Source organism: Chiloscyllium punctatum, chromosome 47 (assembly GCF_047496795.1).
Source record: "Chiloscyllium punctatum isolate Juve2018m chromosome 47, sChiPun1.3, whole genome shotgun sequence".
Lineage (NCBI taxonomy): Eukaryota > Metazoa > Chordata > Chondrichthyes > Orectolobiformes > Hemiscylliidae > Chiloscyllium > Chiloscyllium punctatum.
The window spans coordinates 17,346,114-17,367,572 of record NC_092785.1 but is presented as its reverse complement, the minus strand read 5'-3'; positions in this window follow the sequence as shown (position 1 = coordinate 17,367,572).

The following is a 21,459-nucleotide window of genomic DNA, read 5'->3' as shown; positions in this document are numbered from 1 at the left end:
GACACAGAGGAGATTGGGAGGCAACAAGTAAGAAACGTATAAAATGAGGACAGGCACAGGCAGGTTGAACAAAATATCCTTTTTTCCCCGCTATGAGAAGTATTAATATTCACGGGGTCAAGGTGTAATTTCAGGATAGAAGGCAATGGGGAAATGAGATGCACAATATTTTCATCCAGAGATTCATGAAATCTGGGACTCCATGATTGCAAAAGTGTCAGATGCCAAACCCGTCATAACATTGAAAAGAGAACGTTAGATGCACTTTTGCAACGCCAATGAATGCAAGTTTTTCAGTCCAAGTGATCGAAAATGTGATTAGAATATTCGTGGAATGGTTTATGACTAGTGAAGACTTGATGTACTTTAGGTTCGTCTTTCCTGATGTAATCCTCTTTAAACTTATCATTTACACTGACACTTTCATGTTCCCAACATCAAACTAAGCTCATCAACACGTCTGACTTTGGACAATATTTCAGTTACTAATTACTGAGCCATCACAGGCAGTCAGGCAATTCCACATTTTGTGTTTTTACGCTTGTGGAACCGCATGCTTTACAATTGAGGTACCATTTCTGTATTCTATTCACATAAAACAAATGTTGAGTCAATGTTCCTCTCATGTGTCTTGCTTTCAGCGAACATGATTACAATTGTAATTTTTGTGCAGACAAACTGTGGCCTGATGAAGTGCACCTCTATCTATGTAGTTGCTATTGCAACAGCAGACCTGTTGATTATAATCAATAACATGATAGCTAATAGCATTTTTATGCATCACTTTTCATTATCTTTCCTGTCTCGTACGCACATTCATATGTTTAATTGCAATATGGATTATCTTGTGATCAATTTATTGGTCTGTTTCACGTCGCCTTCTTTTTTGATCATTTTGTCATCATCTGTTGTCCAAAGTTTCAGGCAATGTTTTGTACAATATGAGTTGCACGTACAATTATAATCGTGAGCTGTAACTTCATTCTCATTAAGCATACCCGCATTGTAGTTATATATGAAATTGAAAATGTATAAACAAGGTGAAATCGAAATTCCAGTTAAGTGTGGCATTGTTCTTCTCAACTGCAGAAATAGTGTACGTCGGTTTAAGAGGTCCGTTGTGTTTGTCTTCCTTTTATACTAATTGCCTTCTTTAACGCATTGACAAACAAACATATACTCGTGAACAGGAAAGCACGCAGTGCAATCCAGAGTGACGCAGTTGACAATCCATATGATTCTGAGATAAAGCTTCAAATGCAATCTATTGTTTTTGCTCTTTGGTGTATCGGGAAGTTTCATTCTACTGTAATGACAAATGTGATAATCTCTGCAATGACCAGAATCACAAACATCAATGAATACCAAAGAGAGTTTGCAAATCCAGCATATTTTCAGCCGAAACTGGATGATAGTCATGCTGACGTACTTGAAATCCTGTTCAAAGTCCTGCACTCGTGCAGGGACCCAAATGAGATTCAGAGAAGACCTGGTGGATATTCTCAACTCATCCTTACCGTTCATTGTAACGTTATTAGATATGAAAGGATGATGATTAAGAATACCAATTGGCTGATAGAAATAGATTTTTTCTCATCCCTTGTATAATGCCAGGGTAATTTATTATGTCTGGATAAAGATGATGAATGGGGAGAAAATAAAATAACTGTCCCTCATTGTTGATTGTTTTAACGTCAAATAGTTATGAAATCAGCTCTAATGCCACAGTCCAGCTGGAAATTGCAGTCGTGATTTAACATGCTATAATCGTTTTTATGAAATGTACAGACAGAATGCTTCCTCAAGCATATTCATTAATCAAAACTGTTTATAAGCATTCATCAACATTGCAATTAAAATGCGTTATTTGTGGAAGGGCAAGTATTAGAGAAAGGAGGATTGTTATTCACACGAATCAGCAAAAATGTGATAAATTATGGAGGAAAGCAATGATTTAAAAGTCTAGAAACCGTAACAAAATAAACTTGATTGCAACTGACAATTCCTCAAACCGAATAGTATGAATGTGATTTTTTTTCTGCAGTCGATTATCTGTCCTTTCCCATTCCTAATTGAATTGTGGCCCAATAATTATCACTGCTGCCTCACAACGCCAGGGACACGGATTCGATTCCAGTCTGGGCGATTGCCTGTGTGGAGTTTGCACATACTCCTGGTGTCCACATGGGTTTCCTCACATAATCCAAACATATGCAGGTTAAGTGAATTTGCCCTTCTAAATTCTCCATAGTCTTCTTGGACATGTAGGTTTGGTGCACTAGTCTGGGGAATTGTAAAGTAATAGGTTCAGTGAATGGGCCTGAGTCGAGACTCTTCAGAAGATCGATATGGGCTTGTTGGGACAAAATGGCCTGTTTCCACACTGTAGGGATTCTATTATTCTGTTCTATGTTATTGAAAATACAGAGCAATGGACCGAAAGATATATGACATATACCGAGGCCAGAATTAGGGTGAATTCCTCTCAGCCAATAAAGTTTACAAAATAATTTGGCAGCTTTCAGTCCTGCCAATGGTGTTGGTTAGTTTACTGATTCTTAAGGAACACTATCCTACAGTTTAGGATTTAGATTTCGTATAAATTCTAATTTCCATCAACTCACAGCTAAACCACAGAAGCGGTCTCATGACTGTATTCAGCATATTTCACTAAAAGTATAACACAGCAAGTACAAAATAGAAGTTTTTTGGAGGAAATCAGCTGGTTTAGCAGAAGTTTTGGACAAAAATGTTTCGAATCCCGTCAAAATTATTCAGATTTCGGCGCTCTGAACAGAGAATGTTATGTCAGTTTGATAATTACGCATTTACAACACGCAATTTCATTTATCCTTTCGTTTTAAATTTAAATTGACTGGCATGTATGTGCTTCATTTCATTTTGGACAGTCGTTTTGCATTTTTCAACATGTTCTCTAGTAATAAGCATATGCCTGTAAATTTGATAACATCGTCGTTTTGCACCAAGAGATAGAATCAAACAAGCAGAGTGCATGTGATCGATTATGGGGGAAGCATTGTTTAAGAGTTTTGCTAAACCAACGATGTACCATCAATTTTACAACGTGTTTCTGTGTGCACAAACTGCATTGTGCAGCTGCAGCTTGGGCAGTTTCCTTCATTCAACAAACATTAGTAACTGCGCTGCTTAACCTTTTATGACTCATGGGGAACGTATGGGTTGAGAGATGTGGGGTCTATCAACTGTACTGATATTATGCCATAAACACATAAATCCATCGAACAATGCATCAGGTGAGAGCTTGACCGTTACTCTGGTATTGAATCCGGACCTCTTGCCAGCTGAGCGAAAATAAAGAGGTTAATGAAACTATTGTGTGGTCTGGAACTATTTGAGCCAACATTTTGGGGTTATGATTCAAATCCCAACAAAGGGAACATTTCTCGGGGCGGAATATGAAGACCAAGGGTTTGAATCTCTCACAATGGATTGGAAGGGCATCCCGAATAATTTTATATCAGAACACTCCTTGTGTTCGGACAGATTATCTACCCCTCGCCCAGTGAGACGAGCAATTTCACGGGATCAAATGAACCATCCGGACTGGGATTATAAAATAAAACAGTTTTGCTATGATGAAATTACTGTCGGTTGGTGCGGAGTGACATTGGCTACTCTGTATTGTTCCGGAGACAAAAAGGCAGGGCTGGTGATCCAGATCAAGAAAGTTGTCTCCAGTACCTGAAGGACGAGGTTTACATCGCTGCCTCATTAAATAGGGCTGGTTAAAATTGTGAAATAATAGAAAAAGTAAGGCTAAATTTCTCACTCCTTAGTATTGATATAGCCAGTTGAAATTTGTTTATTGCAGAACAATGAAGTATGATGGCTGATTCACTCAATGTCCCTGGAAAAGGGATACCCTTTTTTGTGTGAGAGAAAACTAACCAGGAAAATTATTTAAAGAAACGACGTGCTGCACTTTACAAACGATTAGGTGGAAGCTTGACGTAAAGGTGTGACCTTCGATTTGTCCTCTTGTGAATAGGCAATTAATTTCATTTATAAACAAAAACTGTGAAAAAATCCTGGAAATCATTAATTAAAGAATAGTAGGAAAAAGCCAATTGCAAATGGAATGATATTGGCCCTTGAAGGAATAATGTATGTGAAAGAGGCATAAAGGTATGCACAGCGACTGGAATTCCCAAAAGTTGGGAGATGTTAAAAGCTGTTCATGACTGAGTAAACGGAAGATGAAAAAGGGAACAGGAGAAACTGGTTGCTGAGATGTTATGCTACACATAATGGTGCCATGAGAGTCCATGGGGGTTCACACCGCAGCTCCCTCAAGCCAAGCTAAAATAAAGGGGTTAATGATACATTTGTGTTTTTTCAGAGGTTTTTGAGTAAACACATGTGCACACAGAATAATACACTGGTTGCAAAGTTATATAAATGTAATGTCGCTATAGAAACGTACTCTCATGAGAGAGAAACATCGGTTGGTGATTTAACCTGAGTGTCACCACCTTAGGAAAGAGGCAAGGTAAATGTAGCCATAACATCAATTGAACCTAGACACTTTGCATTAGTCAACAATGCAAGCTAATTGAGGTATAGTCGCAAATATGCTGATGTCATTGAACACAGAATATTGCAGCACAGAAATGATGCTAAATTAAACTAATCTCTCCTGCATGCCCATGGTCCATATTACTCGACGCTCTGATGATCATGTCCTTATGTAAAACTCCTTTACACCCCTCTATGGTATCGGCCTCATCACCATCCTTGGCAATGCATACGAGGATCCGACTCCGCTCTGTGCAAAGCCAAGTGATTCTTTCATTTCGATTGAATTCAAACTTCTCTCACAATAAATGCACTCCCGCTGGTATTTGACACGACATGGATCTGTTGCAGTTATGGGCTGAGAAATATGAGATGGGCTTTAATTCGGTAAGTGTGAGGTGCTGCACTCGAGAAGACGAAATGTTAAGATAATGCTTATGTTTAATCGCAGGAGCTGAACGTCATTGACGCACAGTGGGATCTTTTGTTCAGGTGCACAGCTACCTCAAAGTCACCATGCAAGTAGTTATGGAGGCAAAAATGGCATATTGCATTCTTGCATTTATTGTTGGGGGTATTGAGTAGAGGGACAAGGATGTCATGTTGCTGGTTTATAAAACTGTCGTTACTCTATACTAAGAGTAGTGCGTTCAAGCTTGGAAGCTTTGGAGAGAGTGTAGAAGAGTTTTATCAGAATGCTGCCTGGATAGAGGATAGGAGATATAATGACAGGCTAAAAACAACTATTGTCGTTTTTTTTGGAGCAGTGGAGGTTGAAAGGAAAATTAATGATGTGGAAGTGCTGGTGTTGAATTAGGATGGGCAAAGTTAACGAATCCTTCAACTCCAGGTGAGAGTCCAACAGGTTTACTGGGAAATACAAACTTTTGGAGCACTGCTCCTTCATTAGGTAGCTCATTGTGGAGGATCAGAGAAAAGCAGAGTTTAGAGTAAAATATCAAGGTGTTATATAGCTGATGGATGTATGAAACATACCAAGATTGCTATAAACTCTTATTCACTTAGAATGGCTTGCATGTTGCAATTCATTAGTATATGAATTCCCAAAACCTCTTGCACATTCCTGAGATAACTTAAGGTATTAATTCTTTTTTTCAAAAAGTGACATTTCATCTTAGACAATGCATTAAAGGTATGAGGTCAGATTCTGTCTGCATTGTGAGTTTAAGATAGAGTGGTAGTATTTCCAAAGGAGAAATTTATGAAATACCACATGTACTGACTGCCTACAGATTGTGTGTATCTTAAACAAAGTGGAATGCATGAGCGTGTGAGGGGGCGAGAGAGTGAGAGAGAGAGTTTGTGTACTTGTCTCAGAGAGTGTGTGCGTTCTTGATAGAGTGCATGCACGAGTGTGATAGCGTACGTGACCGTGAGAGTGTGTGCACGTGAGTTTGGGCGTACGTATCTGTGTTTGAGAGACAACGTGTGTATCAGAGATGGTCTGAATGAATGTGTGAGTGTGATCATGTGTAAGAGTGGGTGTGTATGCGTGCTGGTGAGTGACTCTGTTTGAGAGAGTGGTCATGTCACACCTGTAGTATGACATGAACCTTTTGAGTTGTTTGAGGTTATCCAGGGCATACCGAACTTTGCTGTTAGTCTCTTCTCGGCGACGCTACATTGTTCACGGTCGAGAGTGAGAAGCTGGAAAATCACAGCAGATCTTTTGGCATCCGAAGAGTAGGAGCAGTGACATAGTTTTGGGCATATGTCCCTGCATTCCTGATGGGGGGTTATGATTGAAGCGACGATTTTCGTGCTCCTCAGATGTTGTCTAACTTGCTGTGCTTTTCCAGCATCTGCAGTCCTCACTTTCTCCGACTTTGCGTTGATGCAGATCCCGAAGTCCACCGTCGAGGTTGTTCACCCGAAGGTGCGAGTCTGACACTCCTTGATCAACTAAGTGTTCCCCAACTGCTATGAAACATTACAGTATGGTGATTGTTGCATGATTGTTCCATTTATCCGTTATTATAGCATCTGCATGGTTTCACCAAAGTTCCATTCCTCCGGGCTTCCTTGCCTGCACTGTATGATATAGGCACCATTTGCCGAATCACATGTGCACCTGCTGCGCACGTCGAGGGTGGTGTCCCCATGTCTAATGTTAGTGTCCATGTCGACATTCTGAAACGGCTTCCTGTGGTTGCCAGGCCAGTGTTGCATTATATTGTGGTCGACATTTTCCTGAAAACTCGGCATTTTGCTGAAAACAATTGTCTATTAAAAGTAAAACAGTTGTTTTCAGGTGAGAAGTGGAGGAAATATCTTGGAAAGGTGCTCATGCTTATCGATAATATGTTATAGGTTGCGAAGAGCATGGTATTGTGTTCCACTCTCGGGAAATTCTAGACAAGGAAGTGAACACGATCTGGCATATGCTGTGACAGTCTCCTGAGGAGTTCATTATGGTTTCTCATCATTGCACAATGAGACAATACTGCAGTATTGTTCCTCTAATTTTCCTTTCTCAACAAAATTGCTTTCATTAATTAGTCTGATGAAAATTGCGTTATTCACAAGCGATTCCTGCCCATGTCACCTTCATCTTCCCTCATCACATTGTATTTCATAGTTTCCTCGCTGCACTTTTGGTTTTCTTTTCCATTTACAGGGATTCTAAAAATAATAAGCCATTGCAGAGTAGTTTGATTAATTTGATCATCCACAGCTTATTGTATTTAGCTGGCAACAGGCAAGGATGCATCTTCTTTGATTTGAAGGTTCTTAAAGTTGAAACGTTTGAGAATAATATCCTTATACTTGATCCATCGAGAGGAGAATCTAGAAGAGTTTGGATGTTCTGGTTAATTGATAATTTACTGAGTTAGTAATGCAGCATACCAGGATAATACATCTGGGGACACAGGTATATATTATATTGTCGCAGGTGGTGAATTTTATTCTGAGGAAATCAGAAATAAACAGTTGGTCTAGTTTTTTTTTCAAATGGACATCGTTGCCTATGCCTACGTTTTGTTACCAGCCCTTAGTTGCTCTCGTGAAAATGATGGTGAGCTGTCTTCTTCAAATACAAAAGTACGCTTGCTGACTTACAATGCAGGGAGGAAGGGAATTCATTCATAATGATGCAGAGAAACGTGATCAGCAAATATTATCATAACACAATCTAATCGACTAATTTTTGGGGGCAATAATATTGTTATACTTTCCACATCTGGTCTCCGTATGATTCCAGATCAACAGCAATTTGCTTGACTGTTCAGTGCCCTCTGGTAATTAGGGGTGGAATGAATATTTAATGTTGACCAGTCAACGACACCCACAAATTGTGACTTTATAAATAAAAACCAAGGAACTCCCTCAGCCTCGGAATTAGTTTAAACTCTCTGGACCTGCTTCCACTGTTCAATTTTTGCTGAAACTTTCTTTTGAGTTATTCTCATTTCACGCATTGATTTGTGGCTGACCTTACATGTGAATTGTGGTGAGAGTGACCTCTGGTTATAGACTTTATCTTGCCACTTATCTGCTAACTATGCACGATTTTATAACAAACCAAATATATTATTAAAATTTTTCGGTCGACTTGGAGCCAACTGGACTTTACATGATATTCGAAAACAGAATAACTTTGACCCTGGCTTTATCATTCCCAGGAGTAAATCAACGCGAGCCAAACGTAATGTCTCGATTATGCCAACTACCACTTGCCCAGAAAATCGGATTTCCAATTCTACTTTATACATTTCCATTAGGATAGAGTCTCCATCAATCTCAAAGTCAGAAACTTTGGATTCTATTGAACTCCATGGAATTAATCATCACTGGAAAATTCATTCAACCACCCCTTGGCCAGTTAACCCAACGCTTGATTGGTGAAGGTTATGCAGGGTATGACAGTGTCAGTTCAAAGTCTATTTCTCGAGTGCAATAAATAGGGAGGATTGAAGGAAGCAGTGCAATTTGGCTGGTCTGGTTTGTTCTATTATAATGTGACAGTTATGTTACATTGCAACAGCATGCTGTAGAAGATCGTGCTGTAGATGACTGTTTACAGAAAATCAATTTACTCAAGCATTATCCAAACCATGCCCACAATTGATCTGGCGTAACACACGTTATTGAAGAATGACCTGTCTAACAACTTCAGTGTTATATGATTCCAGGCTGTATAATTGTTCGGAAAATACATTATCCTCCTTTTCAGCAACATTCGTCATTGACTACTTGTATAATCACTACCATGTTTTCTTCCTGTTTCCCAGTTATAGGTAAACATACAATGTGAATCATTTGCGTTTCCTTTTGAGTTTTTTTTTCAGATTATCTCTTCCAAAGTCTCCCATTAAACTCATTGTTTTTCCCCACATCTTTCAACATTTGAACAAAATTTCTAAGATTGTAACAGATGAAACACAGATTTTCAAATTTTGCTCCACAACTTGTATTTTCCATTCTAGATTTGAGTGGCGAATGTATTCGATACATTCTTTATGATGGATTCTACCGTTACTTGAACTACCACTTTGTATCCCTGCTGAATATATAAAGTTCATTGAAAAACGTTTTTGCCCCAGGAGTTCGGTGCCCCAGGATTGCTAGCGTATATTACCCATTCTAAGTTGCCCTTGAGAAGATGTTTCTACGCTCTCTGTGGAAATACTGTGGTATGGACTGTAAAGAGAATAACTCACCCCCTGTCTCTACGAAAAATACAAGTACAAAGCAAAGGCGCTGCGTTTACTCTGCAGATTCTCCAGATCAGATTCTGCTCTCTTTTTGCTCAGCTCAGAACATTCTCTCCCTTTCCTTTTCCTCTCACTCATTCTCTTTTCCTTTCTTCTCTCCCTTCTTGCTCAGGGGCGAACCTTCTCTCTCTTGCCTCTTTCTCCTCTCCTCTGTCGATCTTGCTCTTTCTCTCTCCCGCTCTCATGTCTCTCACTCTCTTCTAACTCTATTCCCGTCAACTATAATTTAACTCTTTGCTGCATCTGTGTATTGTTATGTTACATCTAGTTGTTTGCGTAACTACTTTACAATTTCAGCTTTACATTTGACCTTGGTTAAACGCAAATCTAACCTATTTTCTAATTCTAAAAGTATCGCCTTTTTCTGTCCTGCAAAACTTAGCAAATTTGATGATCATCTAAAAAATCCACAACCTCTTTAGCAATTGTAAGAACGATTTCACTCACTTTTAATTTAATCAAACCCAAGACATCGAAATTAAACAAATTGTAACACCTACATTTTATTTACAGATCTAGGACATTAACTTGCAAGTGCTTAAATTTGCTGGGATTTTTCGTGCCCTCAAATCTAATCAAATCTATCTAAACCAATTCGAATCCCGAAAACGAGCCCCTAACCAGCTACGGAATGATAGTAAACACGTTTGCTTAATTTAAACCAGCAATTCCAAAAGATTTATCCTGGGCAGTAATCTGTGAAAATTCGAGAGGCCACGAATTTTTAAAATCAACAATTTTTAAATCTTAAGATATAACAGAGAATAATTAACTAACAACTATTTACAACGCCTTCTTCTAAATGACCTTTTACTTCCTCCTCTACGATTATGGTCAAATAAAAACACGGATAAAGATTTACGAAAAAAAGAACTTCTTATCTCAAAATCAGGCAGGTTTCGATTCTTCTCTGTTTTCCTATCTTCTTTGCTTCTCCTTGGGGGATTCTGCTTCACAGGATACTGATCAATAAAGGTACCCGAAGAGAGATTTTTTCTGGCACTCTTTACATGCTGTTTTCTTGGCAGTTCTACTCCCATCTTTTCAATTTACCTCCAGTCCTATACCCCGTAAGTGTTAGATTTTGTCAATGAATTTCAAGATTGTAAATGTAGAAATTTAAACTTGATTGAATTTTAGACGTTTTCGGGTAATAATTTCAACTGACCGGCCAAATTCGAATCTGTTTTTCTCTACAGGCAAACCAGCTAATCAATTTTTCTACCAAGTGTTAATTTGGTACCTTATTTAGAACATTTGGTGCTGTCCGGTCCTTCTGCTCGATTCTAGCTCTCTACAAGGTAGAGTATGCCCACGTCTTCAAAACAATAAGGGCACTAATATGAAAGGATTTGCAGCTATAAGGCTATAAAGCAGCGCACAAAAAAAAGACTGATGTTGTTTCGATAGATTGGACAGAGGACTAAGCAGTAAATAAGATGTCGTCTTTGCAACTTACAAATTACACTTAATAAACAAGCTCTCTGTTATCAACTTGGAAGACTTTTACTGTTGAGGTGCTAATAATTCGTACTCGTTACACTTGATGACTTTCTGATCCTGGTGGACAAAACCCTGAATATGAACAGTCTGCTTCTCTCATCGTGCAATCAATAACATTTCACAGTGAATGCATTCTTGATTGTTTTTTGGAACGTTTGCTGATTTATCATAATATTATTTTATTCTTCCTATCATTTTGGTTTGGAGTTTTGAACTGCAAGCTGAAAGTGGGTGTTTGGAATAAATGTAGCAGTTTGTTCATATAAAAGAAGAAAAGATTAAACAAGCTCTTAATGGTCGTTGGGGCGAGATCTGAACGTTAATTTCAAGTTGTTCCTTGATGAAAAGTGCTGTATAGATGCTTCTACGTCAGATCGGACTAATGCTCAAGCAGGTTGCAAATATTGATGAAAACTTAGGCCTCGTGGAAAGCCAGTCATTCTGGCAGGGAAAAGGCGTGTTGATCTGGTTATTGGACTCTGTGTATGATGGAAAGCTTCAGGATAGAGAAATACAGTCATTTAGTCTTTGAGATGTATGACATGGAAGCCGACCCTGTGGTCCATCTCGAAGAGAGAACCAAAATTGTTTTAGTCCATTTGTCAACACGTGTTCCATCTCCATTGAAAGAGTTCCTGTTCACATACCAATCCTGATGTCTTTTAAATGTTGTTAATGCACCAGCTACCACTACTTTTATCTGCTGTTGCATCATCTATATGTTGGAATTTCAGAGAATGCATCATCAGATTTGAGAATTCATTTCATATTTCCTGGAGCTTATTGGAAGCTGAATGTATACATCTGTGTAATCAGAAGCCAAGCAAGCAACATGACCATGCGTCTGTGATGTTATGGAACATATAAACTGTTGAAGTAAACTTTGCAATTACATATCATTCATTTTTATTCCTCATGATTGATTGGTTAACTGCACCTAATTGTTTCTCTATCTTTGCCTGAGAGATAGGGTGAGGGTTAAAGAGGATTGAGTTAAATCGTAGTCATTAGATTTTAGATTACATTACATTACAGCGTGGAAGAAGGCCCTTCGGCCCAACAAGTCCACACCGCCCCGCCCGAAGCACAACCCACCCATACCCATACTTCTACCCCTTACTTAACACTACGGGCAATTTAGCATGGCCAATTCACCTGACCTGCACATCTTTGGAGTGTGGGAGGAAACCGGAGCACCCGGAGGAAACCCACGCAGACACGGGGAGAATGTGCAAACTCCATACAGAGAGTCGCCTGAGGCGGGAATTGAACACGGGTCTCTGGCGCTGTGAGGCAGCAGTGCTAACCACTGTGTCACTGTGCCGCTCTTTAGTTAGAACACCCTTTTTATTCTTAACTTGACCCTTCCTGAAGTTAATACTTTGAAAAGAATTTTCTCACTCTTTTGTTTAAGTTATAAAACCCGGATCTGCTTTCAGTTAATGATAAAACGTGACATTGGTTATTTAAAATGTCTGTTTAGGAACCAATGGAATCATGTTTAATGTTTACTGGATATATTAATTGTATTGTGTTGTGAATACATGATTTGACGAGTAAGCTCCATGTCAAATTATATTAACCTACTCAGAAGGCAACTGCTTTTGAACACTGCCATTCATGTAATCTTTGAAAGCAGTTGACTCGAGGATGCCAGAAAAAAAGCCGACTTTCAGACATTTCGTTCAGTGGACAGAGTGCTTTGTTATTTCATAATGCAATTTACGAAACTTTAATACAAATAAATAAAAATACCAAAGCTTGGTTAAGACGTAGAGTATTTCACAATGAAATTTGCATATTATTAATTTCAAAATATCACAATTTAAAACTGTTGTTTATTCTGTTATGAAGTTGATGCCAGATAATGAACCATTAAAAGAGACTGAATGCTGTTCTGAACTGACAGCTCATAAAAATCGGTGTGGTATGATCAGATAGCAATCTCAATTTGCAGGGCAGGTTGAAAATATCTAACACCTGGTTATGTATTGGACACCTGAGTTGGTCGCTGATTTGACATCAATTTCGGATATAAACAATAACTTTTATTCATGCCCCAGGATACAAAAACTCAATCGATTTTGAATTTATTGTTTTGCCAACATCAGACCAATGAGACAATCAGATGCTGGGGGGCATAAAAATGTAGCATTATGAAAGTTGAAGACAGAGGAACAACCAGCAACACAAATCCAAGAAATCAAGAAACCTTTTCATGTGAAATATATTCACAGTAAAGGGAAAGAAGACGACACAGGGAGACCTTCAGCCATAAGAAAACTGCCTCGGAAGACAACAGTTGCTGTCTATGTTTGAAGTTAAATTGATGTGATTTTAATAACCGTCTTATTGGAACGGTATATTGTGATAGAGTTGGAAGCAGATAATAAGCAGTTAAGAAAAATGGAGTTTAGGTAAGTGAACATTTGTTGTTTAATATTATTTTTATATTTAAAGAGTAAATTGATGCTATTTTATTTAAATAGTGTAATTTGGGAGTTTCTTTGTCAAACATTATGAGGCGAGTGAGCATTTCTGAGTGTTTGGTTGAATTAACAGGATAGTTCCCCACCTTGCGCAGCAGCTTAAAAGTTCAGGTCCAAGATTTTTGTAGATTTGGACAAGTTTAGACAGATCCAGTTCGAGATTGAGATAGGTTTGAACAGATTTGTTTTACAAAAGATCCCAGCGGAATTAAACACTTGCCAATTAGTATCATAGATCTTTAAATAAAATGGAGGTGAGACAATTTATATAATTTCAGATACTTTCGGTTGGCTAAATTAAAAGTGAGGGCATTGGCTCTAAGCATTGCTAGTGGTTTGAATGTGCTTCTGGGGTTTGAAGATGCTTCCTAAATTATCCAAAAACGTTTACAAATGTGTCGGAAAAATATACTTCTAGAATTAGCCAACAGGTTAGAATTGGATTTAGCCAGGGACAAAACGAAAGCTGAAAACCTAAGGAGTTGGTCAAGCACTTGGGCGTATTAGAGAAATAGACAAACGTAGCGGAGTTAGAAAACCTTACATTGCAATTAAGGCAAATGGAGTGCAATAAAACAAAAGAGAAAGAAGACCAATGAGAAAAACACGTGAGAGAGTTAGAAAGAGGAAAAAAAAGGGAGAGAAAGGAAAACGAAAGAGAGAGAAGATTATTGTTTGAGCAAAGCGAGAGAAGGAAGCGAGAGAGAGAGAGAGAAAGTGATTGAGAGAAAAAGCGGAAGAGAAAGAGAGAGATAATTTAATCATTGGAAGTTTTGGATGAGTACGAAATTCAAGTTAACAGGATCCAGGAAAAGATGGAAGATCGCAATGCTGACCAATACATTAAAACATTGCCACGTTTTGATAAGAGAGATGAAAAGGCTTCTTAATTTCATTTGAAAAATTGGCAGGGCAAATGGAGTTGTCAGAAAACTTGTGGGTAATGCTAGTTCAGAGTAAACTGGTGGTCAGAGCTTGTGAGGTATTTGCCACGCTGTCAGATAAGGGGACAAGAGAATCTGTAGATGTCAAACAGGCTATTTTGCGTGCTTCTGATTTGTTATCAGAAGCATAGAGACAGCGGTTCAGAAAGGTAAACAAGAACCCGTGTCAGTCTTATTTTGGGTTCGAAAGAATTAAATATAGTAATTTGAAAGACGGATGAGATGCTTAAAAAGACATTAGAACTTTGAAATTCTAAATAAAATTATTCTGCTGGAGGAGTTTAAAAACTCACTTCCAGAAATGATAAGCATTCATGTGATATGGCAGATAATATACGCATTCGTGCATAAGATAAAGTTTAGCAACCGGCATGAATTTCATCCTGTGAGCGATCGAAACTGGAAGATGGGGATATCCTACATTACAAAACAAAGAGTGCATCACACTAGTAATGGTTTACCATAGGTGAAAAAAGAAAGCCAAGATATTTACAATTAAGAGAAAGGCCACAGATGATTCTACTGTGGTCAAGCGAGACACATAAATTCACAGTACTGGTCGTTGAAAAAGGGAAAAGATGATGCAGTGATCCCGAACGAGTCATTGCAAGATCAGAGTGTACAGGTAGCAGAACCCTGTGAAAGACTAGGAGAAGCAAAACTGGTAATAAACTTAAAGAAAGCAGGATTCACGACAGCAGAGTTGAAGTTCTTGTGGATTAATATCAGTTATTGTGGAGTGACCTCAAAATTGCCAAGACAAAAGCCATTGATAAATTTCAACGACCATTCTCAATGAAAGAGCTTAGTAGCCGAGATTGAGTGCTCAAGATTTTGAGTATTTCAAAATAAAATTTGAAAAGTTTTGGTTTCTAAGAAATCACAATTTAAATGTGATATTGATTCCACTTGTAGTAAACCAGTGACAATGGAAATTACCCCAGGAGAAACTGCCGTAACGACCTTGCTCCTTTCAGAAAGTTATGCCGTAGTTAATTTACTTTTTTTCAGAGAGTGTTCATGTCATAAGTTTCACTCTGTCTGGGTTTATCTACGTGAATAAGCTTTTGAATAAATAGAAGCGTGTAAGGAAAGGACAGTAGCTAGCTCTCCCTGTTCAACTTTTCTGTAGTTTGATTTGGTGTCAGCAGGCTGACTGCTCAGAGTTGCCGGTCAGTTTTTATCTGGGGTATCCAAACAAACAGCTGGAGGATTCATGCTATATCTCGAGGTTCCGTGCTCAATCTCGTTCCCATCCCTCACTCCTGTAGAACCTCTCTCTGATTTTACTTATTTCTCAATAAGGACGTATTTATGGCGAATGTTTCAAACATTTGGAACAGCATTGTTCATTTGATATACTCTGTCGGGTTTTTGGAAAGTTTCAGTTATCCTGCATTCCGTTCTCTTTTGTTTGTGTTTCATTTGCTACCTTGTAAATCATTCCTGTTTCTTTTAAAACTGAGGGGTTTTATCCAGCTACATCACACCTAGAATATCCACTGTACATTTGCTTAATGCAGTTGGAGAAGCCGGGGTCTTGAAATGTTTTGAGTAGGTCCACATCACTGCGGCCTTTCTGAACGTAATTCTGCCGATATGTAGGTCTTGGAAATAGCATTTCTTCTGATCATGATGTTCAGGGTAACTGTCTATCACGTTTTCGGTCATCACGTTACACATTCCTTCTTTCCTTTACTCGAGTTTTGTTTTAAAAGTATTTTAAAACGCTATTGAACTCAGTCATCCTTTCAACGGCAGTCTGGTACACTGTGATGTTCATATTTGATTGATGCGTAGTCTGAGAGTCTGAAGACAAAGTGTGCCAGAGTAAGGACAGGAGCTGCAGTTAAAATAAGCACCACTGCTCTGCTTTTCTGTCAGAAAACAGTTTCAATTTACATACAAAACTGAACAAGTATTGGATAATTTACAGTCAGTTTGTCACACCAAGTTGAGTTTTTTTCACTTTGCAATGAGCTGTAGCATTCTCCTGGTTACACAGTATTTTAGTCCATTGGATTCTCTTTCCTTTGATATCCTTCACAAATTGCTTGACAATTCAACATATTTTAGTCGCCAATGGAGCTCGCAGGTGATTGGTGTTCTGTTATTCTGTAACTGGTGGGATCTCCTCTTCCTTGATCACCCAAATTGCCTCACTGCACTCCTTTGATTTCATTCATCTTTCATAGGCAACCTAAAAATAACTATGTAAGGCAGAATACTTTGATTAATTTGTTATTTCGCAGCTTTAGTAATTTGCCTGTAAAGAGGCAAAGGTGCATTTCCTTGACCTAAAGGCTCATCATATTTTAACAAGAACATCTTCAACTTACAGTTAGTATAACGTAGATTTACAAGAATGGTAACTGACGTCCAGGGTTATGAGCAGATACTTACAAATTAACACTGCTTTCTCAAGAATTTAGAAAGTTGAAAGTTGAATCAATTTTTTTTGAAGATTTTAAGAAATGAAATCAGGTTTGAGAAAGAAACGATATTTCCATTGTTTGACTATTCTAGAACGAGGGGACACAGTCTGAAAATTTGATCCAGAGAGTTCTGGAGAAATGCCAAGTAGCTCCTCCTTGTTTATGCAGTCCTTCTGAGGAATTTTATACTGCTCGGTTCATTGTGAATACAGATATCCACTCGTAACACTTCCAGTGCAATTCAATTTTATAAATCCATCTGTCAATGTAGACAGGCATGAAGATTGTTTCTCAGAGAGTTCTGAGGCCTGGGGAAATCTCCTCCCGTGTCTGTAGTGCTGGTTGGGGAACCCAATGCAAAAAAAGCCAGATAATTATGGATTTCTGATTGAGTAGGGATTCCAATGATGTGCCAGGGAATTTGGTGTCTGAGTCGTCTTGGGCAACAGAAAAACAGGTAAATTGATTTGTGCTTTTATCAGATCAGTGGTGATCTCAGCGAGTGTCAGTGTGAGCTCGCGAATGCGAAAATAACACTGCAAGTAATGTCTTTCGTGTTCATATTTTCTACTTTCACTGTTTCCATGCAATATTGTTCACTGAGACAGTTCACACGGCAAATCCTTCAGTGAGGAACGAAATGATTGGATAATGTTCTCAATCAAGACGTGGACAAGGACAACAGTGTGTCATTACGTAAATGCAAATTCACTGTCATCACAATGGGCCACAGGACTGATGGCTCGATATACAGAGTGACAACTGGTGTTGGATTAAATTCAGTGTCATCACATCTCAAGTAAGATAAACATATATTGGAGTGGGACATTCATTCGAGAGGACAGTCTTAGTCAACTGAACTTATGAATAATGCCCAAGCAAATGCATTTCAGAATTTCTGCTCAAGGAGGAGATTACAATCGAAGTGTCTACGCCATCTGCTGCCGACTCCAATGCATTCGTCTTTGTAACATCCATCACGAATAAGTAAGGTTATTGACAAATTAGATAGAGTCAAAAACTTGCAAGTTGTTCAAACAGATGCTTCAGTATGACTTGTCCACACCAACCATGTTCCCAAACACAACGAGTCCCACTTGCCTGTGTTCGACCCACAACCCTCCAAACTGTAGTTATTCATGTACTTATCCAATGGTATTTTAAATGTTGTAAGTATGCCTGCATCCACCACGTTTCCTGACAGTTCATTCACAGACCAATTACACATGGTGAGAATAGCTGCCGCTCATGTTATTTTAAAAACTTTCTCCTCTCACTTTGAAAACTTAAACGACTTAGATTTGATGTCCACCACTCTCGGGAATAGACCCTCGCTTATATGTGCCCTTTGTGATTTCATAAACCTCTACTGGGTGTCCACTCAACTTCATATATCTATCCAGCCTATTTTGATAACTCAAAACCTCCAATATCAGCAACATTTTCCTAAGTTCTTCGTGCCCCTCTCCAATTTAATAATGTTCTTCTGATAACACGTTTAACAGAACTCCACATGGTACTACAGAAGAGTAATATTCAACGTTCTGTACAACCCTCAAAACGGTGGCACAACAATGATGCAGTCTGTTGTGATGTAACACAACAGCCTATTCACGTGCGATCTCGTATTATAAGAAATTCGGGTGATAGCTAAACCGTTTAAAACACTTCGGCTGGAAGTTCACGTTTCACAAAGAACGCTCGAAGTTAATCATAGCATGGCCTATTTATTTTGAAGATATGTGCATTATACCAGATACGACTGTGATCTAAGATAAAAAATCTGATCTATTATGGAAAACTTGCTAAATGCCTCGTTAACCACTCTAATAATCTGTCATACAAATATGAAAAAAACAATATCAGAACCACGTATGTCTCTCTGATCTACAACGCTACCTAGGGAAGTAACATTAATTGCGTAAGTTCGGCTGTTGGTTGTTTTCTGAAAGGCAATATCTCGCATTTACCTAAATTAAACTCGACCTGCTTATTCACAGCCCATTGACCAACTAATCAAGATGTCTTTGCAATTTGAATCAGCAAATACTTTAATGACATGTCTTCATAACATTGATTTAAAAAAAAACTTTTCGTGGGTCTTCCCTTGTGAGAGGCCTGCCCCTCGTAAATTCCTTTGAGGGAAGAAGTGCAGATAAATAGCAGATGCTCCTCTGGCACTGGCGAGCACTTGTCTGAGTCTCTTTCGTCAAACAGAAGTTATCCTTCCTCAGAAAAATGGAACGGCCAATGATCCTGTTGATAAAGGAGATATATTATCCAATTCTTGCAACGTTTGGCTTCCCTGGTAAGCGCAGTTTCAAATTTATACTGTCAATTTGTGTGAATTGCTTCAGAGTTCCAAATCTATTTTGCGTAAGCTCTAATGTTTATCAGGTCTCAATGATGCACGGGAAGATGTTTCCACTACGCACTCTTAAACCATGTATTCACATTGTCCCTGTTTCATGGAGGTGGTAATTTCGTTACCAATTGTTTGATCTTTGAAATCACCGAAACGTCATTGACAATGAATATGTTCATGGCATGTGTCCTCGTTTGGGGAAACTAGAACGAGAGTTCGGAGGTTTAGGACGGAGGAACAGATTTCAAGCAAATATGGAAGACTGGATCCACTTATGTCAGAGGGCTGTGAATCTGTAGAATTCACTACCCCAATGTACTGTGGATAGCAGAACGCTAAATAAAGTTAAAGAAGAGATAAATAGATTTCACTTGCTTTACTGAGCATGATCCCATGTTGATAATGATGCACACGAATTCTGTACCAATCTGTAAAGGTACACTCTTTGCATCCGTCTTTTTGGCAACTACTTATTCAGAGAAAAGAGATTATCTCTCACGAGATGCATAAATCCCCCATGCATCTCACTGCTCATTCACCTCATTGGTGTTTGTGAATTTCTATCCAGCTACTGATCTGTCCAATCTTTGCCACAATTTTGAGATAGTTGCTCCCGTAAATTCTGAACGTGTGCTGGAAAAATCTTTGGCTCCCATTATTCTGCTCAAAGATGGCCAGGAACCTCAGCTCCATTATCGATTCCTTTCTCAATTCACTTCTTCTATCCAGGTCAATTGTGTTTGTTCGAGTGCATGAAACTAATGATGTTCACAAATCTTTCATGGATTAAATGCTGAAACATTTTCTGCCAATTTAGAGACAGACTCGTCTCCTTTCCTCTCATCAGTGTCTTCAGCTGTAACATCCATTCATTTGACTCCCATGCAATTTCTTTTTTCGTGTATTCATGCTGTCTACGCTATACATATTTATTCTCTCCTGGAAGATGGTTGTCCTTCATTGAGTTGCTCATCCGTAGTTGTCCTTGAGAAGGCAATGTCGAGCTATCTTTTTTGAGCCACTGAAGTCAACATGTTGTCGGTCAATCATATTATGCCTATAGGAATGTAGATCGAAGTTTTTGTACTACTGACAGTGAACGAATGGTGATTTAGTTGCAAGTCAGGATTTTACGTGACTTGGAGAACTTGCTTGCAATTGTGATCCCATGAAGGCAAATGGAATTGTGTCTAAAAGGATTGGGCTGAACAGCAAGGCGATTACGTTGCGAGATTTACAGGATTCTGGTGAGGCCACACCTGGAGTGCTGCTCCTCTATTTACGTGTGAAAGGATGTTCTGGCAGTAGAAACGGTGCAGAGGATGATATTAGGGTAAATTGGAGAGTTGGGAGTTGGATTATGAGTAGAGAATTTATAGACCGGTATTATCTTCATTGGAATTTAGAAGAATTAGGGTGTATCCGACGGAAACATGAAATTATAAATAGAATACATACGATAGAAGTAGACAGGATGCTTCCACCATTAGGTGAAACTCGGACAAGAAGGCATAGCTCAACATTTAAGGGGAGCAGATTTAGGACCAAATTGGGAAGAACTTCTTCACCGAGAGGGTTGTGAATCTACGGAATTCGCTGCCCAGTGAAGTAGTTGATGCTATTTCAGTAAATGTTTTTCAAAGCTCGGATACATACTTCTTTTGAACAAGAAAGGAATTATGCCCTCTGGTGGAGGGCAGTTGAGTGGAGCTGAGCCCACGAAACGAGCATCCATTATTTTATTGAATGTCAGAACAGGCTGCAAGCGCCATATGGCCCACTCCTGCTCTTACCATATCTTTTCTTATGTTATGTATCTGCTGCCCTTTTCCTTCTGGATGGAAGTCGTGTGCACATGGAAAGTGCTGTCAAATGATCTTGGTGAATCGCTTCAGTGCATCTTTTAGGTACTAAAAAAAACCTACTTCTAATGAGTTGTGTTGGTGGAGACAGTGATTGCTTGTGAGTATGGTGTTAATCAACGAATTGCCTTTTCATGGATAATGTCAAGCATCTTCAGTGTTGTTGCAGCTGCACTCATTCAACCAAGTGAGGAGCACTCCATCGTAATCCTGACTTTTAGATGTTGGACAGGTTCTGGGAAATCAGGAGGTGAGTTACTTTCCACTGTCTCGTCTCTAGCTTCCTCGTGTTGCTGTTGTATTTGTACAGCGATTCCAGTGCTACTGAGACAAGAATCCCTAAGAATTTCTTGTTGCTATGCTTAATGTCTTAAAATAATGTTTCAGCCAATTTCAATGGCAAATTTATCAACCAAAAGTAATTTGGGATGCTTTACAAACTTAGTGTTTGCAGAGGGTATCCGTGTTCATTCCTGTCCAATCGTTTGGGTGTCAAAGTTTCCAACCTTCCGGGTTTGCTAAAGTAAAAGATTGTGCCAATAAACAGAGGATTCAAAGCTTCCTATTA